The sequence below is a fragment of the Oncorhynchus kisutch genome, linkage group LG11 (genome assembly GCF_002021735.2).
Source record: "Oncorhynchus kisutch isolate 150728-3 linkage group LG11, Okis_V2, whole genome shotgun sequence".
Classification (NCBI taxonomy): Eukaryota; Metazoa; Chordata; class Actinopteri; order Salmoniformes; family Salmonidae; genus Oncorhynchus; species Oncorhynchus kisutch.
The window spans coordinates 15,740,286-15,755,755 of NC_034184.2; positions in this window are offsets into that span (position 1 = coordinate 15,740,286).

Below are 15,470 nucleotides of genomic sequence, written 5' to 3' on the forward strand. Positions count from 1 at the left end.
ACACTGGCCGAGCTCTTTACACGCTTCTGCTTGTTTGGGTTCAGTGAGAATATAATTGGTAAAAGCTTTCCTAAGGCCTGATGCTGTCTACAATCTACAGAACTGTACATGGATACACTATCTTGTATTTTGTACTTTTAATGGGTCTTTTTCTGAATGTTTGTCTGTGACGTATTTTTATAGAGGTTAGGTTATCCAGTTTAGCCATCTGGCCTACTCTACGTGACGTTGTCAAATATGAAAGATAATTCCATAGGTACAAACCAAGTGCTGATAACTGACAAGCCTTTTAGCTACAACAATCAGATTTACACTGAACAAAAATATAAATACAACATGCAATCATTTCAAAGATTTTACTGAGTTACAGTTCATAAGGAAATCAGTCAATTGAAATAAATAAATTAGGCCCTAATCTATGGTTTCACATTATTGGAGATCAACGTTCCCTCAACAACAAAAATGACACGGCAAATTTCAGGTCTGCTGAGCGTAAACTTGAAAGTTGTGAAATTTAGGTGCAACTTCCGGCGTGCGTTTACTGTGAAAAAATGAGGCTGTACCCGTTGTGTTCAAGTAGGCTACTATGGCTAGTTGAACGTTAAATGCATCCCATAACATTTTAACATGGAAATAGCTTATCACTCGGCCTACAATAGCAGTGGTCTATTTGCATATAGGCCTACTGCAGCTCTGATTGATTATGGCACACTGGTCTGTGTAGAGTATGAGTCATGCCTGTCAATGGCAATCCAAGATGGCATAGGACGTGTGTATTTATCTTATCCCATGTCGTATATCTTAATTTCACTTTCTATTTACGAACTAAATATACTTTCCTGCAACCCGCCTCACCAAATGTGGTACGGGTCTGCTATTTTTATTCCTTATAACTGGAACTTCCATCAGGAGCTGGCCAGCTAACTAGCTACTTTGTTAGTCACGGCTAGCGGTCTAAACCTTTTTCTCGGTCACCAGCCAGCCATAGCTCGGACAACACCTGCCAGTCTGCACAGCGCGATATCAACTCCGAGCTTATCAGACTGCTACTCTCTACCAATCACCGGATTCCTGCAGCTCTGGATCATTACACCAGATCATCACAGCTAGCTAGCTGCAAACGAGTGGCTACTGTTAGCTAACGCCTCTGTCCCGAAGCAAGCACGAGCTAGGCCCATATACCAGCTAATTCTTGGGCTACAATACAATACTTTGCCAATTGGCCATCACGACTGGATTGCCGACGTGATCACCCAATGTGGTCGCAAAAGGCTATTCTGTTACCATATCGCCGAAAAACCATCTAACCACGGCCCGTTAGCTTTTTTGAACGCTGTGTCCCCTGCACGCCTAGCGTAGTAGTGACTACCAAACGGCACCATGACTCACCTATTGCTGCTCTTTTGACCCTATGATCACTCGGCTACACAGCTGATGCCCCCTGTATGCACCACCTTACTGACCTGCTCTGCCCATTCATCGCCATTTCCCCATTGTTGTCTTAGCTCTCCTGATCAACACCTGTGATTGCTTTATACCTCTCTCTAATGTCAATATGCCTTGTCTACTGCTGTATTGGCTAGTTTTTGTTTTATTTCACTGTAAAGCCCTCAGTCCCACTCAAAATGCCTTTATATAGCTCTTTTGTCCCACCCCACACACATGCGGAGACCTCACCTAGCTTACAGAGACTAAACCTCTCATCGTCACTCAACGCCTAGGTTTACCTCCACTGTACTCACATCCTACCTGTACATTATGCCCTGAATCTATTCTACCATGCCTAGAAATCTTCTCCTTTTATTCTCTGTCTAACGGTTCTCTTGTGGTGAAGGAGAGTCGGACCAAAATGCGCCGTGTAGATTGCGATCCATGTTTAATAAACAAACGTAAAACACGAATAAATACAAACACTACAAAAACAAAGAACATAACGAAAACCGAAACAGTCCTATCTGGTGCAAACACAGAGACCGGAACAATCACCCACAAACACAGTGAAACCCAGGCTACCTAAATATGGTTCCCAATCAGAGACAATGACTAACACCTGCCTCTGATTGAGAACCATATCAGGCCAGACATAGAAATAGACAAACTAGACATGAAACAGAATGCCCACTCAGCTCACACCCTGACCAACCAAAACATAGAAATATACAAAGTAAACTATGGTCAGGGTGTGACACTGTCCCCAATGCACTAGATGACCAGTTCGTATAGCCTTTAGCTGTACCCTTATCCAACTCCACCTCTTTTCCTCTGGTGATGTAGAGGTTAACCCAGGCCCTGTAGCCCCCAGTTCCACTCCTATTCCCCAGACCCTATCATTTGTTGACTTTTGTAACCGTAAAAGCCTTGGTTTCATGCATGTTAACTTCAGAAGCCTCCTCCCTAAGTTTGTTTTTATTCACTGCTTTAGCACACTCCGCCAACACTGATGTCCTTGGCTTAGGAAGGTCACCAAAAACTCTGAAATTTCCATCCCCAACTACAGCATTTTCCGCCAAGATAGAACTGCCAAAGGGGGTGGAGTTAGCTTGCAGAGTTCTGTCATGCTATTCCGGTCTGTGCCCAAACAGTCCAAGCTTCTGCTTTTAAAAATCCACCTTTCCAGAAGTACGTCTCTCACTGTTTCTGCTTATTATAGACCCCCCTCAGCCCCCAGCTGTGCCCTGGACACCATATGTGAATTGATTGCCCCCTATCTATTGTCAGTTTGAACTGTTCGGTGACCTAAACTGGGATATGCTTAACACCCCGGCAGTCCTATAATCTAAAATGGATGCCCTCAATCTCACACAAATTATCAAGGAACCTCCCAGGTACAACCCTATATCCGTAAACACGGGCACCCTCATAGATATCATCCTGACCAACCTGCCCTCTAAATACACTTCTGCTGCCTTCAACCAGGATCTCAGTGATCATTGCCTGCGTCCGTAATGGGTCCGCGGTCAAACGACCACCCCATCACTGTCAAACTCTCCCTAAAACATTTCAGTGAGCAGGCCTTTCTAATCGACCCTTGCCCGGGTATCCTGGAAGGATATTGACCTCATTCCGTCAGTAGTGGATGCCTGGTTACTCTTTTAAAAGTACTTTCCTCACCATCTTAAATAAGCATTCAAAAAATGTAGAACCAGGAACAGATATAGCCCTTGGTTCACTCCAGACCTGACTGCCCTTGACCAGCACAAAAACATCCTGTGGCATACTGCATTAGCATCAAATAGCCCCCGCGATATTAAACTTTTCAGGGACGTTAGGAACCAATATACACAGCTAGCTTTTTCAAACCAGAAATGTGCATCCTGTAGAAGACACTCCAAAGTTCTGGGACACTCTAAATTCCATGGAGAACAAGAGCACCTCTTCCCAGCTGCCTACTCCACTGAGGCTAGGAAACACTGTCACCACAAATAAATCTACGATAATCTAGAATTTCAATAAGAATTTTTCTACAGCTGGCCATGTTTTCCACCTGGCTACCCCTACCTCGGTCAACAGCTCTGCACCCCCCCCCCCCTCCCCCATTTCTCCTTCACCCAAATCCAGATAGCTGATGTTCTGACAGAGCTGCAAAAACTGGATCCCTACAAATCAGCTGGGCTAGACAATTGTTGCAACCCCTATTACTAGCCTGTTCAACCTCTCTTTTGTATCGTCTGAGATCCATAAAGACTGGAAAGCTGCTGCGGTCATCCCCCTCTTCAAAGGGGGAGACACTCTAGACCCAAACTGTTACAGACATAGGTCTATCCTACTATGCCTTTCTAAAGTCTTCGAAAGCCAAGTTAACAAACAGATCACCAACCATTTTGAATCCCACCGTACCTTCTCTGCTATGCAATCTGGATTCCGAGTGCACCTCAGCCACGCTCAAGGTCCTAAACGATATCATAACCGCCATTGATAAAAGACGGTATTGTGCAGCCGTCTTCATCGACCTGGCCAAGGCTTTCGACTCTGTCAATCACTGCATTCTTATCGGCAGACACAACAGCCTTGGTTTCTCAAATGACTGCCTCGCCTGGTTCACCAACTACTGCTCAGATAGAGTTCAGTGTGTCAAATCGGATGCCAATTGCACAGTCCCTCTACTTGAGACGTCTGTGGCATTGTGCTTTATTTGCAAAGGTGGTCTTGAGTTTGTGACAAACTGCACATTTTAGAGTGTCCTTTTTATTGTACACAGAAATTAGTAATGGCACCGGAGGGGATGACTGCCGTTTTACAGGCTCCTAAACAATTGTGCTATTTTTGTTTGTTTTTTCACATAGTTTGTCATTCATTTTGTACATAATGTTGCTGCTACTGTCTCTTATGACAAAGAGCTTCTGGACATCAGAACAGCGATTTACTCACCTTGAACTGGACAAATATTTTTTTCCATTAACAAATCCGATGTGAAGGATATACTGCTTTCTCGAGACCAGGTCCCTGTCATTCGTGTGAAGAAAAGGCAGAGAAAAAAGGGGTGGAGGTCGGGGTGCCTCGTGAGAATTCATAGGCGAGTGAGTAAATCTCCACTACCATCCGTACTATTGGCCAACATGCAATCATTGGAAAATAAACTGTACGATCTACGATTAAGACTATCCTACCAACTGGATATTTAAAAACAAATATCTTAAGTTGTAATATAGAGCTGGCTGGGTTTTCCGTGCATCGGCAGGACAGAGCAGGTACGTTTGATAAGACGAGGGGTGGGGGTGTGTGTCTATTTGTCAATAACAGCTGTTGCGCGATGTCTAATTATTACAGAATGTTCAAGTTATTGCTCGCCCGAGGTAGAGTACCTCATGATAAGCTGTAGACCACACTATCTACCAAGAGAGTACTCATCTATATTATTCATAGCCTTCTATTTACCACCACGAAGCGATGCTGGCACTAAGACCGCACTCAAAGATCTGTATAAGGCCATAAGCAAATAAGAAAATGCTTATCCAGAAGCGGCACTCCTAGTGGCCGGGGACTTTAATGCAGGAAAACTTACATTTTACCTAATGTCTACCAGCATGTCACAGATGGCACGAGTTCTAATCTACAGGACTGTTTTGCTAGCACCGACTGGAATATGTTCCAGGATTCATCCAATGGCATTGAGGAGTACACCACATCTGTCATTGGCTTCATCGATGATGTCGTCCCAACAATGACCGTACATACATACCCACCCAGAAGCCATGGATTACAGGCAACACCTGCACAGAGTTAAAGGCTAGAGCTGCCACTTTCAAAGAGAGGGGCACTAATCCGGATGCTTAATAAGAAATCCCGCTACACCCATAGACGAACCATCAAACAGGCAAAGCAAAATACAGGACTAAGATTGAATCCTACTACACAGGTTCTGACGCTCGGATGTGACAGGGCTTGCAAACTATTACGGACTACAAAGGGAAACACAGCCATGAGCTGCCCAGTGACACGAGCCTACCAAACGAGCTAAATGCCTTTTATGCTTGCATTGAGGCGAGCAACACTGAAGCATGCATGAGAGCACCAGCTGTTCCAGATGACTGTGTGATCACGCTCTCCGTAGCTGATGTGAGCAAGACCTTTTAAACAGGTCAACATTCACAAAGCCGCGGGGCCAGACGCATGACCAGAACGAGTACTCAAAGCAGGTGCGGACCAACTGGCAAGTGTATTCACTGACATTTTCAGCCTCTCCCTGAACAAGTCTCTAGTACCTACATGTTTCAAGCAGACCACCATAGTCCCTGTGCCCAATAAAGCGAAGGTAACCTACCTAAATGATTACTGCCCCGTAGCACCTACGTCGGTAGCCATGAAGTGCTTTGAAAGGCTGGTCATGGCTCACATCATCCCGGAATCCCTAGACCTGCTCCAATTCGCATACCGCCCTAACAGATCCACAGATGACGCAATCTCAATCGCACTCCACACTGCCCTTTCCCACCTGGACTAAAGGAACACCTATGTGAGAATGCTGTTCATTGACTACAGCTCAGCATTCAACACCATAGTGCCCACAAAGCTCATCACTAAGTTAACGACACTGGGACTAAACACCTTCCTCTGCAACTGGATCCTGGACTTTCTGACGGGCCGCCCCAAGGTGGTAAGGGTAGGCAAGAACACATCTGCCTCGCTGATCCTCAATACCAAGGCCAATTACACACACACACACAACCGGCTCTCAAGTCAGCCCCACCAGCTTTCGCCATACTGCAGACGTCATGTGAGACAGATGAGTAGGTTATAGTTTCTTCTTGTCACTGATCTAATGTCAGTTTTGTGTTTCTCCTCTTAATGGTTAAGGTTAGGATTTAGGTATGGTAAGCTGATCCTAGATCTGTGGCTACGGGCAACTTGTATCGTTTACTCCGATCCATCCAGTCACGCCCCAGTTGGGTTGGCCTGACCAGGCCTGACTGTAGCCTCCTACTACCGACTCACAGGGTCAGAGTGACCACTAGGTCCTGTTTCCAAAAGCCAGCGGTTGTTGACAGTTCGAAAGGACCTCTACTGTCACTGTTGCAGACTACTACTGACTTACAGAGTCACATTGACTCCGGCAGTAAGTCCTGTGGCTGAGTGTTGGAACCACTGCAACTCCAGTGTGTGTCACACAAAACCTCACTGGAGAAGAACCAAAGAGGACACATCAAAAGTTCAAGCCAGGGCTGTATTCACAAGAGCACACACAAAGTAGGCTTACTGTATATATTAGTATTGATGGTGTCAGCCCTATGACTTGATGTAGTAGTCCACTGTATTCCCTAAACTGTCATTGTGGATTTTATATGTTCAATGTTGTTTTTATGCTTCTTTGCAGCAAACCAATTGCCCTCTGGAACAAATTAAGTTGAAACTTGAACAAATTATTTTGCAACGGAAAGCGAAAAACTAAAATGAAAGTGAAAACAAAAACAAGTCGAGGTAGCTAGTCTCTCCCTGTTTCTGTCCGAATTCGCCCGTTGGATGGGAGTCAACCATTAACATGGGATATCAGAGCAGTCTCATCTATGAACCTACAGTCCTACTTGGATGGAGTCAACCATTAACACGGGATATCAGAGCAGCCTGGTCTATGAACCTGCAGTCCTACTTGGATGGAGTCAACCATTAACATGGGATATCAGAGCAGCCTGGTCTATGAACCTGCAGTCCTACTTGGATGGAGTCAACCATTAACATGGGATATCAGAGCAGGCTAATCTATAATCCTCTGAGAGGTCACACACACACACACACACATGTACATATACACAGACAGACACACACACACACACACACACATACGTATAAACAGACAGACACACACATGGATGGCAGTGTAGTGCCGTTGGTGGAGAATCTGGAATGTTCTCTCAGCATCTAGCTGGCTATCCTTGGATAGAGCTGTATTGTTGTCTCTCCTATCTGCATGTCTCTCTTCTCACTGTCTGTTGCACCATGGCTGTGTTTACACATGCAGCCCAATTCTGATCTTCTTTTCACTAATTGGTCTTTTGGTCAATCAGATCAGCTCTACAAAGATCTGATGTGATTGGTAAAAATACAAATTAGTGGAAATAATATCTGAATTGGGCTGCCTGTGTAAGCTCCACATTAAATCTGTCGTTCTGCCCTTGAACAGGCAGTTAACCCACTGTTTTCCTAGGCCGTCATTGAAAATAAGAATTTGTTCTTAACTGACTTGCCTAGTTAAATAAAGGTAAAAAAATAAATAAAAAAAATAAAAAAATATGGAAGTTATACACCCACAATAGGAAAATGGAACAGGATGCTGGTATGAGGAAATAGCAGGGAGAATTGCCCCTTGTGCAATAGAGTTGAATTATATCAAATTTGATTGAATTGCATAACTTGTGAAAAATGTCCAGTGTCTTGCATGAATAGACACACCTGCAGCAGAAGCCTGGTGAAACCAACTACTGAAGTGACTTGCCATAATGAGCGAAAGACAGAATACTACAGTTTTAGACAGTCATTTCGGAATCCAGCAATGCAATCTGATTGGACATGCCTCTATATTGACATCTTGCAGATGCCAAAAAAGCCCCCGTTCCAGAATGGCTGCTTTATCAGAGAGTTGACTGTCAATGGTCAAATAGCTCTCTATTCACTATATAGTGCCATTTCACACACAGTTATCATTGATGCAGGACCAGCAGAGGGTTTCCCTGGCACGCCCCCAGGGGTTCTGCACGCCCCCAGGGGTTCTGCCTGCCATTGTGAGAGGCTCTACATTGGACAAACAGTGAATTTAACAAGAGGCCTTTCAGTCCAATATACATTTCGAGATGTGTAATGGACTGGAAGAAAATGGAAACAACAAGAAAAAAATGACAACATAACAGAATGATAACATACCCTACATTATCTCATATGTCTACGTATATACTGTACTCTATATCATCTACTGCATCTTCATGTAATACATGTATCACTAGCCACTTTAAACTATGCCACTTTGTTTACATACTCATCTCATATGTATAAACTGTACTCGATACCATCTACTGCATCTTGCCTATGCCGTTCTGTACCATCACTCATTCATATATGTACATATTCTTTATCCCTTTACACTTGTGTGTAGAAGGTAGTAGTTTTGGAATTGTTAGTTAGATTACTCGTTGGTTATTACTGCATTGTCGGAACTAGAAGCACAAGCATTTCGCTACACTCGCATTAACATCTGCTAACCATGTGTATGTGACAAATAAAATTTGATTTGATTTGGAAGTTTACATACACTTAGGTTGGAGTCATTAAAACTCGTTTTTCAACCACTCACAAATTTCTTGTTAACAAACTATAGTTTTGGCAAGACACAAGTCATTTTTACGACAATTGTTTACAGACAAATGATTTAACTTATAATTCACTCTATCACAATTCCAGTGGGTCAGAAGTTTACATACACTACTTTGACTGTGCCTTTAAAACAACTTGAACAATTCCAGAAAATTATGTCATGGCTTTAGAAGCTTCTGATAGGTTACCTGTGGATGTATTTCAAGGCCTACCTTCAAACTCAGTGCCTCTTTGCTTGACATCATGGGAAAATCAAAAGAAATCAGCCAAGATCTCAGAAAATAAATTGTAGACCTCCACAAGTCTGGTTCATCCTTGGGAGCAATTTCCAAACGCCTGAAAGTACCACGTTCATTTGTACAAACAATAGTATGCAAGTATAAACACCATGGAACCACGCAGCCGTCATACCGCTCAGGAAGGAGACGCATTCTGTCTTCTAGAGATGAACGCACTTTGATGCAAAAAGTGCAAATCAATCCCAGAACAACAGCAAAGGACCATGTGAAGATGCTGGAGGAAGCAGGTACAAAAGTATCTACATCCACAGTAAAACTAGTCCTATATCGACATAACCTGAAAGGCCGCTCAGCAAGGAAGAAGCCACTGCTCCAAAACCGCCATAAAAAAGCCAGACTACGGTTTGCAACTGCACATGGGGACAAAGATCATACTTTTTGGAGAAATGTCCTCTGGTCTGATGAAACAAAAAAATAATTGTTTGACCATAATGACCATCGTTATGTTTGGAAGAAAAAGGGGGAGGCTTGCAAGCCGAAGAACACCATCCCAACCGTGAAGAACAGGGGTGGCAGCATCATGTTGTGGGGGTGCTTTGGTGCAGGAGGTACTGGGGCACTTCACAAAATAGATGGCGTCATGAGGCAGGAAAATATGTGGATATATAGAACTAACATCTCAAGACATCAGTCAGGAAGTTAAAGCTTGGTCACAAATGGGTCTTCCAAATGGACAATGACCCCAAACATACTTCCAAAGTTGTGGCAAAATGGCTTAAGGACAACAAAGTCAAGGTATTGGAGTGGCCATCACAAAGCCCTGACCTCAATCCTATAGAAAATTTGTGGGCAGAACTGAAAAAGCGTGTGAGAGCAAGGAGGCCTACAAACCTGGCTCAGTTACACCAGCTCTGTCAGGAGGAATGGGCCAAAATTCACCAAACTTATTGTGGGAGCTTGTGGAAGGCTACCCAAAATGTTTGATCCAAGTTAAACCATTTAAAAGCAATGCTACCAAATACTAATTGAGTGTATGTAAACGTCTGACTCACTGGGAATGTGATGAAAGAAATAAAAGCTGAAAGAAATAATTATCTCTACTATTATTCTGACATTTCACATTCTTAAAATAAAGTGGTGATCCTAACTGACCTAAGACAGGGAATTTTTACTAGGATTAAATGTCAGGAATTGTGAAAAACAGAGTTTAAATGTATTTGGCTAAGGTGTATGTAAACTTACGGGTTCAACTGAACATAACACGCTATAAAGATGGTGGGTATTTTTTATGGGATCATATCTTCAGCAGCAGACTAAATTAGGATTTGCCTGTGCTGAGTGTTTGAGTCAGTATTTCACTACTGCAAATAGACAGGTTAGTTTCCCCTGCCCTGCCTAGGCAATGTCTTGCATCATTCATAATACTGTTTGCTCACAAAAAATGATCAAGAGTCAAATTATACTCAAGAAGACACGACAGAAACACTGATTAGAAACATTTAGGATAGAAATCATTATTTAGATTGTCCATATCAAATCTCTATCTTGTTGTCTGGGACATAAATACTTCATGTCAATTGTGTTATGATTTTTATGTCAATATATCATACGGTATCGGACGTAATGCTAGTATGTGCTATGAGCCGCAAACAGAGATACAACAGCATTTTAAAAGGGCAGGGCGGAGAAAAGGCTATTATGAACTGAAGTCAATGATTGCATCCCAAATGGCACCCTATTCCCTATAATATAGTGTGCTATTTTTGACCCGAACCAGAACCTGAACCTGGTCATCAGTGGTGAACTTTATAGGGCGTGGGCTGCTATTTGGGATGCATCCAATGTTTTACTTTTAGGAGCTGGATATGAGTCACATGGTGTTGCCAAAAATGAGGAAACAGAGCCAGAGGGCAGAACAGCACAAAAACATAGGCTTTTGGTCATACTCTTAGTATCAGTACAGGCACAGGAGAGAAATTAAGTGCTTCTCCTTCATGCTGGGTTGAACTTAAAGATGAAAATTGGAGTCCTGGGTTCCAGTAGTGCATTAGAGGGACACACGCATGACTTGAACTGACCTTAGTCAGTTGGCAGTTAAGGGTTGTGCATCTGAAAGTACTTCACATGAGGCTTACACACACCACAGAGCACTGGAGTGTAGTCTGTGTTTAGGCAAGTCAGTTAAGAACAAATTCTTATTTTCAATGATGGCCTAGGAACAGTGGGTTAACTGTCTTGTTCAAGGGCAGAACGACAGATTTGTACCTTGTCAGCTCGGGATTCAATCTTGCAACCTTTCGGTTCCTAGTCCAACGCTCTAACCACTAGGCTACGCTGCCACCCCATCAAGATATTGTCAAGGGTAAAGTGCCTTCACAAAGTATTTACACCCCTTGACTTTTTCCAAATGTTGTTGTGTTACAGCCTGAATTTTAAATGGATTCAATTTAGATTTTGTGTCACTTACCCCATAATGTCAAAGTGGAATTATGTTTTGAGAAATGTTTAACAATGATTTACAAATGAAAAGTAAGTCAATAAGTATTCAACCCCTTTTGTTATGGCAAGTCTAAATAAGTTCAGGACTAAAAATGTACTTAACAAGTCACATAATAAGTTGCGTGGATTCTGTGTGCACCTAATTGTTGTTGTGTACCTAATCTCTCTACACCACACATACAATTGTCTGTAAGGTCCCTCAGTCGAGCAGTGAATTTGAAACACAAATTCAACCACAAAGACCAGGAAGGTTTTCCAATGCCTCGCAAAGAAGGACACATATTGGTAGATGGGTAAAAATATTTTTTAAAAGCAGATAATGAATATCCCTTTGAGCATAGTGAAGTTATTAATTAGGTATTGGATGGTGTATCTATACACCCAGTCACTACAACGATACAGTCATCATTCCTAACTCAGTTGCCAGAGAGGAAGGAAACCGCTCAGGGATTTCACCATGAGGCCAACGGGGACTTCAAAACAGTTACACAGTTTAATTGTTGTGATAGGAGAAAACTGAGGCTGGATCAACAACATTGTCGTTACTCCACAATACTAGTTTACTCTGAAGGAGGATCAGTAACAGTTGTGAACATCCATGGAGCTGAAGTCAAGGCTGAGGTCAAGGCTGAGGTCAAAGCTTCAATGGTCTAATAAATCGATTTGGGTAAACCCATTTGAATTCAATCACTTTTTGACAGCACCCCTTTTTGATATTTGCCCATTGTACAAGTGCTCAGAAAGTGACTTTTTGAACCTGAATCCCAAAACATTCAGGAGATAAAGGTGCTCAAAGTTGACTCATTTTAGATCCCCCACCTTACTATTAGACATGTCTTCATCACTGGAAAAGACAAAAAGTTCAGATTTATATCATTTAAAAGCTTACAAACAGGGTTGTCATACAATTTTTACATTTTTATTATACAAATTCTGTCATTTTTTAAAACCTTTTAACGTCAATTAACTTTCACATTGTTTTCAAATTCACATACAGTATGTTGTCCCTTAGACCCTATTTTACATAATCTAAGGTGTTTGTGTTGTGCCCGCCATCAGTTGAGACACATGTTTTGGCTAATAAACATACTAAAATACGAATAAAATTGAAATTGTGTCTTTCAAATGGTACCACAAAGATGGAGGTTCACACGAGAGAATGTTGACTTGAATGGGAATATCTGTTGTTTTAAATTATACTGTCAATCCTCCATAGGAAACGGGATGTTAGTGCTGGCTGGGCCACATCAGGATAAGGAGGGGAATTTCCCAAGAGATGAGGGGCAACGAACGTTTTCGGTGGCCCACTGCAATAGGAGGATGGCGACCGGAGAGAGAGTGGAGAGACCAAGGCTTGTCTATTCCAAGCAAAATGATGCAGCCTTCTGTTTTTACGTCAATTTTTTTTCACGCGAGTGAAAATCTGCCCTGGTCAGGGTTGGAACCAGGGACTGAAAGAACCCGTGCTACCTCATCAGCGCTCATGAGAAGTCGAATGACCACCTAGATAGTTTCCAGAGGTGAAAGGAGCTGGAGATCAGGCTGGTGTCCAATCAAACTCAGACGATTTGACCATGGACAGCTACCGAGAGCAAACATCGCTGACTGCAATGCAGCGCCACAGCAGAGGAAAGAGGCCACTCTAGGTGGAGACGAAATAAATAAATGCTGATGTTGGACAATCAAATTCGATATATAAATAAACGAAATTCGTTAAGGCTGGGTCATTGACATAAAGCTTATTTTACACTGCTCCAGCGAAACGAGACCCATCATGCATTTATGAAAGCACTTATTTCCAAAGTTCAAATGATCTTACTCTGTTTTACAGTTCTACAGGGATATTAAAGAATATGTTAAATTAAAGTGTTATTTTTATTGTAATTGTAACAATTATGGGGTCGAGCCATGTGTGATAACAGGTGGCATATTATTAATAAGAAACTTGTTTTCCTACTATAGGTAGTAGGTTGCATAGTGATCGCAACAATCCCCTCTTCCTGGTAAGGGACCTCCTATATGTGTACGCGTCCACCAAAAATGTTTATAGCCATTTTTTTGGGCATCTTCCAAAAAAATGAGAGGTAAGCCTACCTCTTTGACAGACACAATTATCCTATCCATAGATGTTGGTATAGCCAAATACTCCAATACAGGACACCTACACCACCCGATGTCACAGGAAGGCCATAAAGATCATCAAGGACAACAACCACCCGAGCCACTGCCTGTTCACCCCGCTATCATCCAGAAGGCGAGGTCAGTACAGGTGCATCAAAGCTGGGACAGAGAGACTGAAAAACAGCTTCTATCTCAAGGCCATCAGACTGTTAAACAGCCACCACTAACATTGAGTGGCTGCTGCCAACACACTGACTCAACTCCAGCCACTTTAATAATGGGAATTGATGGGAAATGTAAAATATATCACTAGCCACTTTAAACAATGCTACCTAATATAATGTTTACATACCCTACATTATTCATCTCATATGTATACGTATATACTGTACTCTATATCATCTACTGCATCCTTATGTAATACATGTATCACTAGCCACTTTAACTATGCCACTTTGTTTACATACTCATCTCATATGTATATACTGCACTCAATACCATCTACCGTATCTTGCCTATGCCGCTCTGTACCATCACTCATTCATATATCTTATGTACATATTCTTTATCCCCTTACACTTGTGTCTATAAGGTAGTAGTTTTGGAATGGTTAGCTAGATTACTTGTTGGTTATTACTGCATTGTCGGAACTAGAAGCACAAGCATTTCGCTACACTCGCACTAACATCTGCTAACCATGTGTATGGGACAAATAAAATTTGATTTGATTTGATTTACTGTCACATGCACCGATTAAATACCTCGGTGTCTGGGAAGGGCTTGGTGTGTTTGACTAAAACCAGGGCTCGAATTGAGTGAGGGTATCATATCCCCCTTGTTAAAGAAAAGGGCAAAAAGGATATCTATTGTTTGATTTATATTTTGAAATAAATACATAAAATGTATCCAGATTATATCAAGCGTTCTATAACCATGCTTAACTCTGTTTCTACCATAAGGTATCACAATCTCTAAAACGCCCGCAAAGACATGACTCCGATCCATATGGGGATGTATTGATTCCACTCTATGACAATCTGAAGCTAAACTGCAGCCTATAATATTCGAGGGGATTCAAAAAAAATGATCCCTATTAATTGAGCTTTTCTCTTTTTGAAACAAGAATATGTTTGTTTACACCCAGGTAGCTTTTAGGGAAGCACTTCTATTGGTTATACATTTTATTGTCTTGATTTTTGCCTTGCCTAGGGCGGCAGAACGTCCAGGACCGGCCCTGTATGTAAACTTCAACAGCATTGTAATACATGGAGTTGAATATGGCTACAGCATTACCAAAATATGACCTTTCTCTCATAGGAGCTGATATGTCATAGAGGCCTGAGAGAAGCAGTCTTTGTGTTCAGTAGAAAGGACGGAAAGGAGAAAGAGAAGGTGAGGTGTTGAGTACAGGCAAGGCTGACAAGGTTTTTATACCCTGATGAAGACAACTTGTCTGTCGAAACGTTGGTTATTAGGTTAATTAATTATTGTATCTGAGCTCCTAGAGTGTGCGGCTCTATTTTATTTTTCAAGTGTTCTACTCCGCTAGTCAGCACCTCGCCTAAACAGGTGTCCGTTTCTTTCGCCAACAGATAAGGCTGACAAGGTAACACACACACGCACTAACAGCAGCAGCAGACGCCCGAAAAACAGTCGTCACTGCGGTGCTAACAGTGTTATCTTGGTGCCTGCAGCTAGCAGTGTGAGAAAATTACATTTTGGCACACGTCAGGAAGTGTGTGTGTGTAGCCTACAGCGACCAGTGACTTTTCAGCACATCCAATAGGTGCAGTTGTGATTGCCCTGGAGTGG